Raw genomic sequence first — 14,281 nt, forward strand, 5'->3', positions numbered from 1 at the left:
CATGGTTGATGGATGGAGGAGGGGCAGAGGTGCTAGATGTAAAACCCTAAGTTGAGCAGAACTCTTTTAGATGTTCAGCATGTTTCTCTGCTTCTGCTCCTCACAGTGAGAAGGCTTGTACAGGGCAGGTCCAAGCATATTTTTCTTGAAATGAATGTTAGCATAGAAGGGAGTGGGAATTAATGGGTTTTTATCAAGAAATAGGAGGAGGAGGCGGCTGAATGCTATTGATGTGGAGCTGACTACGGCCTGCCACCTATTTCTCATCCTTTGATCTTTTGCCATGATTTCCACCTTTAAAAGTTTTAATTAAGGCTTTGCCATGGAAAATATGGCAACCTTATGGGCCCACCGGAGTATGTTCCAATCCCTGAAGTTTTATAAATTTTACCATCTAAATTAATTGTAGGCAACCTGAGACATTTTATATTTAAAAATAACTATCAGTTTTCTAGAAATGTAATGACAATTATCTCCAGGTTCTGTGTTCTCATGTGTTAGGTACATTTTTGTTAATATGACAACTCACTGTACGATGCTTTTTTTTTTCATCCAGAGTTGCTAAAACATTCTTTTGAAATGTAGTGGGAATTCCCTCAATTTCACTTTCCCTTTTTTGGTTGAAATAAAAAACATTAATTTAAAAAATATACATGTCAGCTTTAGCAAAGAAAACTGTTCTTATATCACTTGAAACAGTCAGAAATGGCAAGAACCTTGTCAACATTTTAATTTGGTTCATATAATCATTTGCCCCCTTTGGCTCCCTATATTTTTTCAGTTTTTTCCAGGTATGACTGACAAAAAAAAAAAAAATAAGATATTTAAACTGTGCAATCTAATGATTTGATACATGTATACATTGTGAAACCTATATGTAGGTCAGGAAGCAACAGTTAGAACTGGACGTGGAGCAGACTGGTTCCAAATAGGAAAAGGAGTACGTCAAGGCTGTATCCCCCTGCTTATTTAACTTCTATGCAGAGTACATCATGAGAAACACTGGGCTGGAAGAAGCACAAGCTGGAATCAAGATTGCCTGGAGAAATATCAATAACCTCAGTTATGCAGATGACACCACCCTTATGGCAGAAAGTGAAGAGGAACTAAAAGCCTCTTGAAGAAAGTGAAAGAGGAGAGTGAAAAAGTTGGCTTAAAGCTCAACATTCAGAAAACGAAGATCATGGCATCTGGTCCCATTACTTCATGGGAAATAGATGGAAACAGTGTCAGACTTTATTTTTTTGGGCTCCAAAATCACTGCAGATGGTGATTGCAGGCATGAAATTAAAAGACACTTACTCCTTGGAAGGAAAGTTATGACCAACCTAGATAGCATATTAAAAAGCAGAGACATTACTTTGTCTACAAAGGTCCATCTAGTCAAGGCTACAGTTTTTCCAGTGGTCATGTATGGATGCAAGAGTTGGACCGTGAAGAAAGCTGAGTGCTGAAGAATTGATGCTTTTGAACTGTGGTGTTGGAGAAGACTCTTGAGAGTCCCTTGGACTGCAAGGAGATCCAACCAGTCCATCCTAAAGGAGATCAGTCCTGGGTGTTCATTGGAAGGAATGATGCTAAAGCTGAAACTCCAATACTTTGGCCACCTCATGCGAAGAGTTGACTCATTGGAAAAGACTCTGATGCTGGGAAATATTGGGGGCAGGAGGAGAAGGGTATGACAGAGGATGAGATAGCTGGATGGCATTACCAACTTGATGGACGTGAGTTTGAGTGAACTCTGGGAGTTGGTGATGGACAGGGAGGCCTGGTGTGCTGCGATTCATGGGGTGGCAAAGAGTTGGACACAACTGAGCGACTGAACTGGACTGAACTGAACTGAACTGATACATTGTGAAAAAATGCATACACTGCATTAATTAACACATCCATCCTCTCTCTCTCTCTCTTTTTTTTTTTTTTTTGTGAGGACATCTAAGTTTTACTCTCTTAGCAGATTTCAATTACACACTAAAGGGATCATGTTACACATTGGATCATTTGATCCTCTGACCTCATTCATCTTATATCTGAAAGTTTTAATCTTTTTATCAATCTTTCCTTATTTCACTTTTCTATTCTTTGTTTCTCTGAATTTGACTTTTTTTTTTAGATTGCATGTGTAAATGATGCCATGCAGTATACTCATCCTCTAACTGGCTCATTTCATTTAGCACACTATTTAGTTCTCTATTTAAAGTGTGCTAAAACTCCTTGGTCTCAGCTCTGTGCATCTCAAAGTCAGTCCAAAGCCATTTATGGGTAAATAAAAACAGATTACAGTTCAAAGAGCAAACATCTTGACTTAGTGCTATTTAAAGTTCAGATTTTACAAAATGTAGTTTGCCATATAGTTCAGCAGTCCCACTTATGGTCTGTTCATTATGTATCAAGCTCCAAGTCAGGCATTACACAACACAATGACATTCAAAGTTGCATTTGGATAGAAGTGGTGTGATTCTTCCTCAGTTTGAGAATGAAACAGTTGTATCAGACAGAAACTCACACAGAAAATGGTCTCTGAGATTTGTTTTGTGCTGCATATTCACTCTTTTGATCTTTCCATCTTTCAATATGTTATTTGAAAGCCATGTCTTTAGAAATGCAGTGGTGCATTCAAAATAAATTAAATGACAAAGCTTCAAACACAGCCACTATTTAAAAAATTATATATAGCCGAGAGGAGAAAACAAAAACACACAAGTGAAACACTGCGGTTGCTATTGTGAAAGACTGATGTAAGTGAAATTAAGACACAGGTATTGACTCAGTACTTATTTTGAGACCCAGATATTAAATGAGTAAATTTTTTCCATTGACTGATATCAGGAAACTTCTTTTAAAAAAATGCCATGCTTAGGAGGACTTCCATTGAAAAGATTCCGACTACTATTCCTGCCTGCAGCCACATTCCAGTCCTATCTCTAGTTCAGAGATCTGAGAGTCTGAGTTAAAGAGATTTTACTTAAAGAGATTTTACAAAATTATAACTTTTTTTTCTTTTCACTGTAACTCAACCTGAGGGCTTTTCATCTAAGCTGTCATTCCTGGGGGAAAACAAAGACCTACCTTCAAACCTGGTAATACTTCCTTGGCTGACTGCAGATAACAGTATTTTTGCCATACAGTTGACTTTGATTAGTTTAAAATTACTCCAGTGAATTTGTTGTCAAAGGAGATATAATATCTTTGCATAAATTTCATATCTTTATTTTCAATAATTGGCATATAGCACTTTTACATATTTACCCTTGTTGTCAAGGAATGAAGTCTGATTTAAGATCACCAAAGGTTGTTTTCATGGTATATATATGTAAGTGAGATTCTGATTAATTAATGAACTGACTGTTCTTTTTCCCTACCATGGATTTATGGGCATACTCTTCTCTTATTTTGTTGTCTAGAGAGTCATTTACTTGTACCTAAATTAACTAACATCTATAGGAAATCAGAAGATAAGAGTATTATATGAGTCTCTCTTTTCTCCCCTAATAGTGGCTCATATAGTTTAGCCTGCTTAATGCAGTCCTGTGTAGCCATGCCATGCTAAGTCACTTTAGTCATGTCCGACTCTGTGAGACCCATGGACTGTAGCCTGTCAGGTTCCTCTGTCCATGGGATTCTCCAGGCAAGAATACTGGAGTGGCTTGCCATGCCCTCCTCCAGGGGATCTTCCCAACCCAGGGATCAAACTCGCATCTCTTAGGTCGCTTGCTTTGGCAGATGGATTCTTTACCACTAGTGCCACTGGGAAGCTCCTCTGTCCATGGAATTCCCCAGGCAAGAATACTGGAGTGGGTAGCCATTCCCTTCTCCAGGGGATCTTCCCAACCCAGGGATAGAACCCATGTTTCCTGCATTGCAGTCAAATTCTTTACTGTCTGAGCTACCAGGAAAGCCTGGTCCCATCTAGTGTTCTTTCAAAAACAGATATGTTTATAGGGACTTCCCTGGTGATCTAGTGGTTAGGACTTGGCCCTTTCCCTGCAGAGGCCTGAGTTTGATCCCTGATTGGGGAGCTAAGATAAGACCCCACAAACTGCACAGTGTGGCCAAAAAACAAAAACCAGGTACATTTAAACATACAGTTATAAATAAGTAGTGATTACTTGGAATGTAGTGTACCACATGATAAGTACAATTAACACTGCTGTTATATATGAAAGGTGTTGTGAATTCTCATCACAAGGAAAAATATTTTTTTCTATTTTTTAAATTTTATTTCAATATGAAATGAGTGTTCACCAAACTTTCTGTTTAATCATTTAATCATCTCATGATGTAAGTCAAATCATTACACTGTACACCTTAAATGTATACAGTGCTATATGTCAATTATATCACAATAAAACTGGAAGAAAAAAACATTTGATGACATTTGATGACATTCAGAGGGCAGACAGACTGAAACCACAATCACAGACAAGTAGCCAATCTGATCACATGGACCACAGTCTTGTCTAACTCAATGAAACTAAGCCATGCTGTGTTGGGCCACCCAAGACGGATGGGTCATGGTGAAGAGGTCTGACAGAATGTGGTCCACTGGAGAAGGGAATGGCAAACCACTTCAATATTCTTGCCTTGAAAACTGCATGAACAGTATGAAAAGGCAAAAAGATAGGACACTGAAAGATGAACTCCCCAGGTCAGTAGGTGCCCAGTATGCTACTGGAGATCAGTGGAGAGATAACTCCAGAAAGAATGAAGGGATGCAGCCAACGCAAAAACAACACCCAGTTGTGGATGTGACTGGTGATAGAAGCAAGGTCCGATCCTGTAAAGAGCAATATTGCATAGGAACTTGGAATGTTAGGTCCATGAATCAAGGCAAATTGGAAGTGGTCAAACAGGAGATGGCGAGAATGAACGTCAACATTCTAGGAATCAACGAACTAAGATGGACTGGAATGGGTGAATTTAACTCAGATGGCCATTATGTCTACTACTGCGGGCAGGAATCCCTCAGAAGAAATGGAGTAGCCATCATGGTCAACAAAAGAGTCTGAGATGCAGTACTTGGATGCAATCTCAAAAATGACAGAATGATCTCTGTTTGTTTCCAAGGCAAACCATTCAGCATCACAGTAATCCAAGTCTATGCCCCGAGCTGTAATGCTGAAGAAGCTGAAGTTGAACGGTTCTATGAAGACTTACAAGACCTTTTAGAACTAACACTCAAAAAAGATGTCCTTTTCATTACAGGACCTGGAATGCAAAAGTAGGAAGTCAAGAAACACATGGAACAACAGGCAAAATTGGCCTTGGAGTACAGAATGAAGTGGGGCAAAGGCTATTAGAGTTTTCCCAAGAGAATGCACTGGTCATAGCAAACACCCTCTTCCAACAACACAAGAGAAGATCTACACATGGACATCACCAGATGGTCAACACTGAAATCAGATTGATTATATTCTTTGTAGCCAAAGATGGAGAAGCTCTATACAGTCAACAAAAACAAGACTGGGAGCTGACTGTGGCTCAGATCATGAACTCCTTATTGCCAAATTCAGACGTAAATCAAAGAAAGTAGGGAAAACAACTAGACCATTCAGGTATGATCTAAATCAAATCCCTTATGATTATACACTGGAAGTGAGAAATAGATTTAAAGGACTAGATCTGATAGACAGAGTGCCTAATGAACTATGGATGGAGGTTCATGACATTGTACAGGAGACAGGGATCAAGACCATCCCCAAGAAAAAGAAACACAAAAAAGCAAAATGGCTGTCTGAGGAGGCCTTACAAATAGCTGTGAAAAGTAGAGAAAAGCAAAGAAGAAAAGGAAAGATATACCCATCTGAATGCAGAGTTCCAAAGAATAGCAAGAAGAGATAAGAAAGCCTTCTTCAGCGATCAATGCAAAGAAATAGAGGAAAACAATAGAATGGGAAAGATTAGAGATCTCTTCAAGAAAATTAAAGATACCAAGGGAATATTTCATGCAAAGATGGGCTCAATAAAGGACAGAAATGGTATGGACCTAACAGAAGCAGACGATATTAAGAAGAGGTTGCAAGAATACACAGAAGAACTGTACAAAAAGACCTTCATGACCCAGATAATCACGATGTTGTGATCACTCTCCTAGAGCCAGACATCCTGGAATGTGAAGTCAAGTGGGCCTTAGGAAGCATCACTATGAACAAAGCTAATGGAGGTGATGGAATTCCAGTTGAGCTATTTCAAATCCTGAAAGATGATGCTGTGAAAGTGCTGCACTCAATATGCCGGCAAATTTGGAAAACTCAGCAGTGGCCACAGGACTGGAAAAGGTCAGTTTTCATTCCAATCCCAAAGAAAAGCAATGCCAAAGAATGCTCAAACCACTGCACAATTGCACTCATCTCACATGCTAGTAAAGTAATGCTCAAAATTCTCCAAGCGAAGCTTCAGCAATACGTGAACCGTGAACTTCCTGATGTTCAAGCTGGTTTTAGAAAAGGCAGAGGAACCAGAAATCAAACTGCCAACATCTGCTGGATCATTGAAAAAGCCAGAGAGTTCCAGAAAAACATCTATTTCTGCTTTATTGACTATGCCAAAGCCTTTGACTGTGTGGATCACAAGAAACCGTGGAAAATTCTGAAAGAGATGGGAATACCAGACCACCTGACCTACCTCTTGAAAGTGAAAGTGAAAGTGAAGTCACTCAGTCGTGTCCAACTCTTTGAGACCCCATGGACTGTAGCCTATCAGGATCCTCCGTTATGGGATTTTCCAGGCAAGAGTGCTGGAGTAGATTGCCATTTCCTTCTCCAGGGGATCTCCCTGACCCAGGAATCGAAGCCAGGTCTCCCACATTGCAGGCAGATGCTTTACCATCGGAGCCACCAGGGAAGCCTGACCTGCCTCTTGAGAAACCTGTATGCAGGTCAGGAGCAACAGTTAGAACTGGACATGGAACAACAGACTGGTTCCAAATAGGAAAAAGAGTACGTCAAGGCTGTATATTGTCACCCTGCTTATTTAACTTCTATGCAGAGTCATCATGAGAAACACTGGGCTGGAAGAAGCACAAGCTGGAGTCAAGATTGCTGGGAGAAATATCAATAACCTCAGTTATGCAGATGACACCACCCTTATGGCAGAAAGTGAAGAGGAACTAAAAGCCTCTTGATGAAAGTGAAAGAGGAGAGTGAAAAAGTTGGCTTAAAGCTCAACATTCAGAAAACTAAGATCGTGGCATCTGGTCCCATCACTTCATGGCAAATAGATGGGGAAACAGTGGAAACAGTGTCAGGCTTTATTTTTTTGGCCTCCAAAATCACTGCAGATGGTGATTGCAGCCATGAAATTAAAAGACACTTACTCCTTGGAAGGAAAGTTATGACCAGCCTAGACAGCATATTCAAAAGCAGAGACATTACTTTGTCTACAAAGGTCCGTCTAGTCAAGGCTATGGTTTTTCCAGTGGTCGTGTATGGATGTGAGAGTTGGACTATAAAGAAAGCTGAGCACCGAAGAATTGATGCGTTTGAACTATGGTGTTGGAGAAGACTCTTGAGAGTCCTGTGGACTGCAAGGAAATCCAATCAGTCCATCCTAAAGGAGATCAGTCCTGGGTGTTCATTGGAAGGACTGATGTTGAAGCTGAAACTCCAATCCTTTGTCCACCTGATGCGAAGAGCTGACTCATTGGAAAAGACCTTGATGCTGGGAGGGATTGGAGGCAGGAGGAGAAGGGGATGACAGAGGATGAGATGGTTGGATAGCATCACTGACTCAATGGACATGAGTTTGGGTAAACTCTGGAAGTTGGTGATGGACAGGGAGGCCCCAGCGTGCTTTGGCTCATGTGGTTGCAAAAAGTTGGACATGACTGAGCGACTGAACTGAACTGAACTGAACTGATGACATTCAAATGCCAACATTTGAAAATTGTTTGTAATGAAAACCCAGATTTCTGGCTTCTGTTACAAAATTAGGCACTGAGAATAACAGGACTAACTTGCAGAACAATAATTGGCTGTATAACGATTCTAGGGTTATCTATAACAATATGAGAAACATTTGAAGCGCACTTTGTACTTTACACAGTATGTCTCATTGGATCATATCAATAGCCTCTGAAATGGATGTTATTAACATTCCCTCTTTATGGGAGAATGAAGCAATCTATAAGAGGTATGATTTTTTCCATAACATCTTGCCACATTGTTTTAATTTAAAAAATGTATATATTTATTCGCTATGCCGGGTCTTAATTGTGGCATGTGGTATCTAGTGCCCCGGGCAGGGCTCGAACCTGGGCCCCTTGCATTGGGAGCTCGGAGCCTTAGCCTCTGGACCACCAGGGAAGTCTCTGTTTTAATTTTTGAAATAAAATTGAATCTGTTTCAGAATTCTTGTTTGCCGAGGTCAGTAAACAACTCAAAATAAAGCACTCACCTTGGCTTGCAAGTACTCTGGTCTTGTGGACAGGATGGGAGGGCTGGGTCTTTCAACTATGGTGGTCACTATTATCAGTCTACTCCTCCCGCTACATGGTGCCCTGTAACACCCAGCCCATTCACTGTTCTGCTCCGGGTAGACGACATCCTCTCCCAGGGTCCTCTCTAACTTTTGCAGGCTTGGCCGTGGACAGCTGCATTCCTATTCCCAAGGCTGTGGCCCTCCACAGGTATCCCTGTACCATTCAACATTCAGGTTCCCTGTGGGGAAGCTAGTGGAGGCTTCCCTTCCTCAGAGCTCCACCCCTATCCTCTCCCTGTCTTTCAGGGATCCAGCAATGCTTGGGGGCCCAGGCAAACCCTCTCCTTTCCTTGCATGGGCTGAGCCTTCCTGAAAGGAAGCTTAGGAAGCTTGTTATCTTTCCTGAGGCAAATGAACCCAAACTTGGACCATAGGGGCCTGGCTGTATTTTTTGAATGGGAAATAGGAAAGGAACATTTGTTTTCTTTTTTGTTGATGAATTCACAGCAGCCCCCAAAACACTAATTATTTATAGTCCATGCTGGAGCAGTACTAGAAAGCTTTCAAAGCAAGTGAGACCTTCTTTCTGGGAGTTTCTCTTTTCATCAGAATTAACCCATTGACATTTCATAGGTCCAAAAAAATTAAAACTGATAGCTTCACTGAACACGTCTGAAATTGGACACTCTAGTAGGTCTTTGATAGTAGTATCAGTAGTGTTAGATGCTCAGTCGGGTCTGACTCTTAGACTCCACAGACTGTAGCCCGCCAGGCTCCTCTGTCCATGGGATTCTCCAGGCAAGAACACTGGAGTAGATTGCCATTCCCTTCTCCAGGAGACCTTCCCAACCCAGGGATCAAACCCAGGTCTCCTGCATTACAAGCAGATTCTTTACTGTCTGAGCTACAGGGAAGATCAGGTCTTTGATAAGTGAAGATAAAACTTCAGTCTTTAATGAAGGTCCTTTGAAACAGCTGATTTCTCATGGACAATTCTTCAACAGTACCCCATTCCCCATCTTTTTGGCTTTGTTTTTATGAGACATTTTGAGTACTAAGAGTTAGTGCTTTTTCCACTGATTCTTGTTCTGATAGTCACATACCTAGTTCTTGGGCCAAAAGAGTGTCTTTAGTCAAAAAGTGCTTATAGATCTGAGGAGAACCCTGGACAATTTAAGGACTTCTTATGGCCTTGCTCTCAGCTGTGGAGACCTTAGCTGTAAATATAATACAGTTCAGATGGTCTCTAGTTCTACCCTCCAGTAACAGATACTTCTAACAGTAGAATTCTACCTGTTTATCTTTCCTGCAAATTAAAAAGATAGGCCTTTGTGAGGCTGAAGTTATTACATCTCATAAAGAACCACAGTGGACTCTGATGAATGATGGTAAGAAATGAAAGTACACAGCAGTGAGGTTTATACTACATGGTGAAAAATGTGAGGTCATTAATTGCATGGACTCTGAGAAAGACTGAAGAAGAGAAGAGTGGTATCTTGATTTTCTAGAGGAACTTCTACCTTCTACCTTGTCCATAAAAATAACTGATACTTACTGAACATTAATTCTTACAAAAACTGTATGCCGTAAGCACCATTATTAGTCCCACTTTGCAGACGAAGAGACTGAGTCCCAGGGACGTTCCAAGATGAGGTTGTGTTGCCAAGGTTACATAGCGATGGCGAGGGGAGTAGAGGGGAAGTATGAACTCAGGTAACGTAGCTGTCAATTATGATGGTTGCCCGTGTTAGGCTCATTGGCTTTATAATTGGAAGAATCTGAGGGGAACTTGCTAAAAATACCATCTTTCTGTAATACCAGCAATGCTCCCCTGGTAAGTGCTGCCAGCCTTAAAGTTGGTTGGCAGTGTTGCCCAGCCAAGATTGCCCGTGAAACCTCTTATGCATTGAATGTGTACAAAGACAGCAGTAAGAGCTAAACATTTCCTTTTCTAACCTCCCCCAGGGTTTATCAGGTAAAACAGTTACCTTAATCATCTCAAGGTCCAAGGGTTGGAACTTTGCTTTATCCTAAAAGATGATTTGTGGGAAGTTTCCTAACTAAGAAAACACCTTGGCAAAAGGGTAAAAAATTGACTATTCAGTGACTCTCAATCCAGGAGGTTCAGGACTTTTGGATTACTGACAAAGTTCATCTACTTTGACAGTCGTATAGGACTTTGAGGGAATGGCACATTTTTATTAACTGTCTGTTAAGCCACCAGACATGCAAATGTAGACTCGACATACCGAAATACAGTCATAAAATGCTGGGGTGTTTTGGGTGTAGAGGGGCACATCTGAAAAATAAAATCATGCAAGTTTATGTCTGTTTTATTCAAAACACCAATAGTATGACTATGACCAATCTAATCCAAATATCTTCTACTTTTCAGGCTATATAATTTTTTTAACACACTTTGCTCAGTAGTTTGTGCAGTGTACTGAATTCCAGATGAGAGTGTGGAGTAAGATTTAAAGTATTACTATATTTAAAATTTGATGTTTGTGATTATTAATGATTTTTAGCATGTAATTAAGAAGAAGCAAAAAAAGAAAAAAAAAGAAAGAAAAAGAAGAAGCAACCGCTAGGTTATTCATATTCTTTGCTCCCAATAATTCTTTTTTGACTGTGGCATTGAAGTGTCTTATCCCCTAAGCTATCTCTTTCTAATACCCTTTCTCTTCTAACTGAGTTCAGTTCAGTTCAGTTCAGTTCAGTTCAGTTCAGTTCAGTCACTCAGTCGTGTCCAACTCTTTGCAACCCCATGAATCACAGCACGCCAGGCCTCCCTGTCCATCACCAACTCCCAGAGTTCACTCAAACTCATGTCCATTGAGTTGATGATGCCATCCAGCCATCTCATCCTCTGTCATCCCCTTTTCCTCCTGCCCCCAATCCCTCCCAGCATCAGGGTCTTTTCCAATGAGTCAACTCTTCGCATGAGGTGGCCAAAGTATTGGAGTTTCATCCTCAGCATCATTCCTTCCAAAGAACACCCAGGACTGATCTCCTTTAGGATGGACTGGTTGGATCTCCTTGCAGTCCAAGGGACTCTCAAGAGTCTTCTCCAACACCACAGTTCAAAAGCATTCATTCTTCGGCACTTAGCTTTCTTCACAGTCCAACTCTTGCATCCATACATGACCACTGGAAAAACCGTAGCCTTGACTAGACAGATCTTTGTTGGCAAAGTAATGTCTCTGCTTTTTAATATGCTATCTAGGTTGGTCATAACTCTCCTTCCCTAGGAGTAAGCGTCTTTTAATTTCATGGCTGCAATCACCATCTGCAGTGATTTTGGAGCCCCCCAAAATAAAGTCTGACACTGTTTCCCCACCTATTTCCGGTGAAGCAATGGGACCAGACGCCATGATCTTAGTTTTCTGAATGTTGAGCTTTAAGCCAACTTTTTCACTCTCCTTTTTCACTTTCATCAAGAGGCTTTTAGTTCCTCTTCACTTTCTGCCATAAGGGTGGTGTCATCTGCATATCTGAGGTTATTGATATTTCTCCCGGCAATCTTGATTCCAGCTTGTGTTTCTTCCAGCCCAGTGTTTCTCATGATGTACTCTGCATAGAAGTTAAATAAGCAGGGTGACAATATACAGCCTTGACGTACTCCTTTTCCTATTTGGAACCTGTCTGTTGTTCCATGTCCAGTTCTAACTGTTGCTTCCTGAACTGTATATAGATAATTATCTAATTATTGATTGAAATAACCATACGAACAAGAAAGATAATAGAAGTCTTCCCAAGATTGGTGAATGAAGACGGGAGACCAAGTGAAAATCTGCCAACTCTGAGGACACAGAGGCAAAGGCACTCAGATATGGAAGATATACTTGTCTTCATTCACCCTCTGGAGTGGGCTATGCTGGAAGAAAAAAAATTTTCTCTTCTAAAACTTCTGTTATAAAGTACCTCCAATTTTTCCAGTTTGAGAAATAGTAATGGTTTTATTAGAAGGAGTCACATAAGTAGTAAATTGGTTTTTAAAGAATTATTTTTGAAGCTACTAGTTCAACAGGTTTCTGTCATTTTGCCCACCGTTATCATGATCAGTAATCAGAAGGCAGCTGGATCAATGTCCCTCTGCTACTCACCAAACATTGTTAATGGTAGGTTGTATTTTTATTTTTACTGTAATTTTAAAACCTTTTCTATTTAGCATTATTTGCCTTTCAGATTGTGGTATTTCTAGGTTTAAGTATTATTTTATGAGACTGTCACCTTTATGTTGATAGAACATACAAGTTCTGAAGAACATAGGTTCATTTTTATTTCTACTGTTGATGATATATCATCCAAATGTTGTCTTGCAATATATTCAAATATAACAAGTTATTCTTCTTGTGACATATTTGGTACTAAAGAAGTTCCTGTAACAATAGGGTGCCCTGCAATCATTAGGTAGACCATACTATGCTTTCAGCTAAAATAACTTGTATCTGTCAGTGGAGCTTGATAACTTAACAGTCCTTTATTTTTGCTTGAGTTTTGTGGTGATTCTAACCAATGTGGTTAAAAAATTCTGTAATGAAATATATCAACTTTTAGAAGAACTGAGTAACAGTAAGTTGGTATTTTTCAAATGACTAGTGCATAATTTTACAAAATCAATTCAAAAGTGTAAGGTAGACCAACAGACTTTAATATAACCAAAGATGAAAATTTCACTAATATGGTTTCAGATTCATTGTTTGTAATTGACCTTTAAGAAACTACAACTTGTTGAGTTTTGGTGGAGCATCAGAGAATAGTCACAAGTATATAAAAATATATTAAAAAATTTTAATTATAAAAGAACCATTTAAAGGCATTGGAAAGCACTGAGATGTTCAACAACTTGAGAGACTGAGATATAAAAAAGAAAGAAAACATTGAGGTAAGCCCCCAAATCTACTGCTTTTCTTCTCAAGGCATTTCAACTTTGTAAGTTGCACTGAACTAAAAGGTCTAATGTAAAGTGGATGCTAAGATGTTAAAGATTACCCAGAGCTTTGGTAATATGATGGTGCTGATGAGGTAAATACCAGAGTTCATATCTCATATATTTCCATTGAGATACCCGAGGGACTGCACCCTAGCAGTAGGGCAGAGCAGCACCAGCTCAGCTCTCAAGAAGACTTAAATCTCGTCTTGAGACACCTCAGTCTAACTGGATCAAGGATTCACCGCTATTCTAACTGCCTACTTGAAGGAAATAAATCCCCTTTGGAGAAGATTTCATCATCTACAGCCTGCACAATGTTTCATAGTCAATATAAAGTATTCAATTAAAATTTGCCAGCCACACCAGGAGCTAGAATGGAAAGAGACTGAAGACAAAAATATAATTAATTAAAAACAAATCCAAAGTTGGTTCTTTGAAAAGACCAACAAAATTGATAACTGACAAGGATAAAAGTGTTAGTCACTCAGTCGTGTCTGACTTTTTGTGACCCCATGGACTGTAGCCCTCCAGGCTCTTCTGTCCATGGAATTCTCCAGGCAAGAATACTGGAGTGGGTTGCCATGCCCTTCTCCAGGGGATCTTCCCAACCCAGGGATCGAACCCAGGTCTCCTGCATTGCAGGCAGATTCTTTTTCAGTCTGAACCACCAGGGGAGCCCCATGCAGTAATGAAGAGAGAGATCATATAACAAACCATGCAGATTCTAAAAAGATGATAAGAGGATGTAATGAACAAGCTTATGCAAGTATGTTTAAAATTTTGAATTAAATGGAAAGATTCCTGGAAAAGCACAAATTGCTAACACCAACATGAGGAAAAAACAGAAAAATCAACCTCTTGGTGGCATGCTGATTACAATGGAGCTTTTCATATGAAGGGAGAAATGATTTGTCCTTCCTAGAATCA

This window comes from Ovis aries, chromosome 2 (genome assembly GCF_016772045.2).
Source record: "Ovis aries strain OAR_USU_Benz2616 breed Rambouillet chromosome 2, ARS-UI_Ramb_v3.0, whole genome shotgun sequence".
Classification (NCBI taxonomy): domain Eukaryota; kingdom Metazoa; phylum Chordata; class Mammalia; order Artiodactyla; family Bovidae; genus Ovis; species Ovis aries.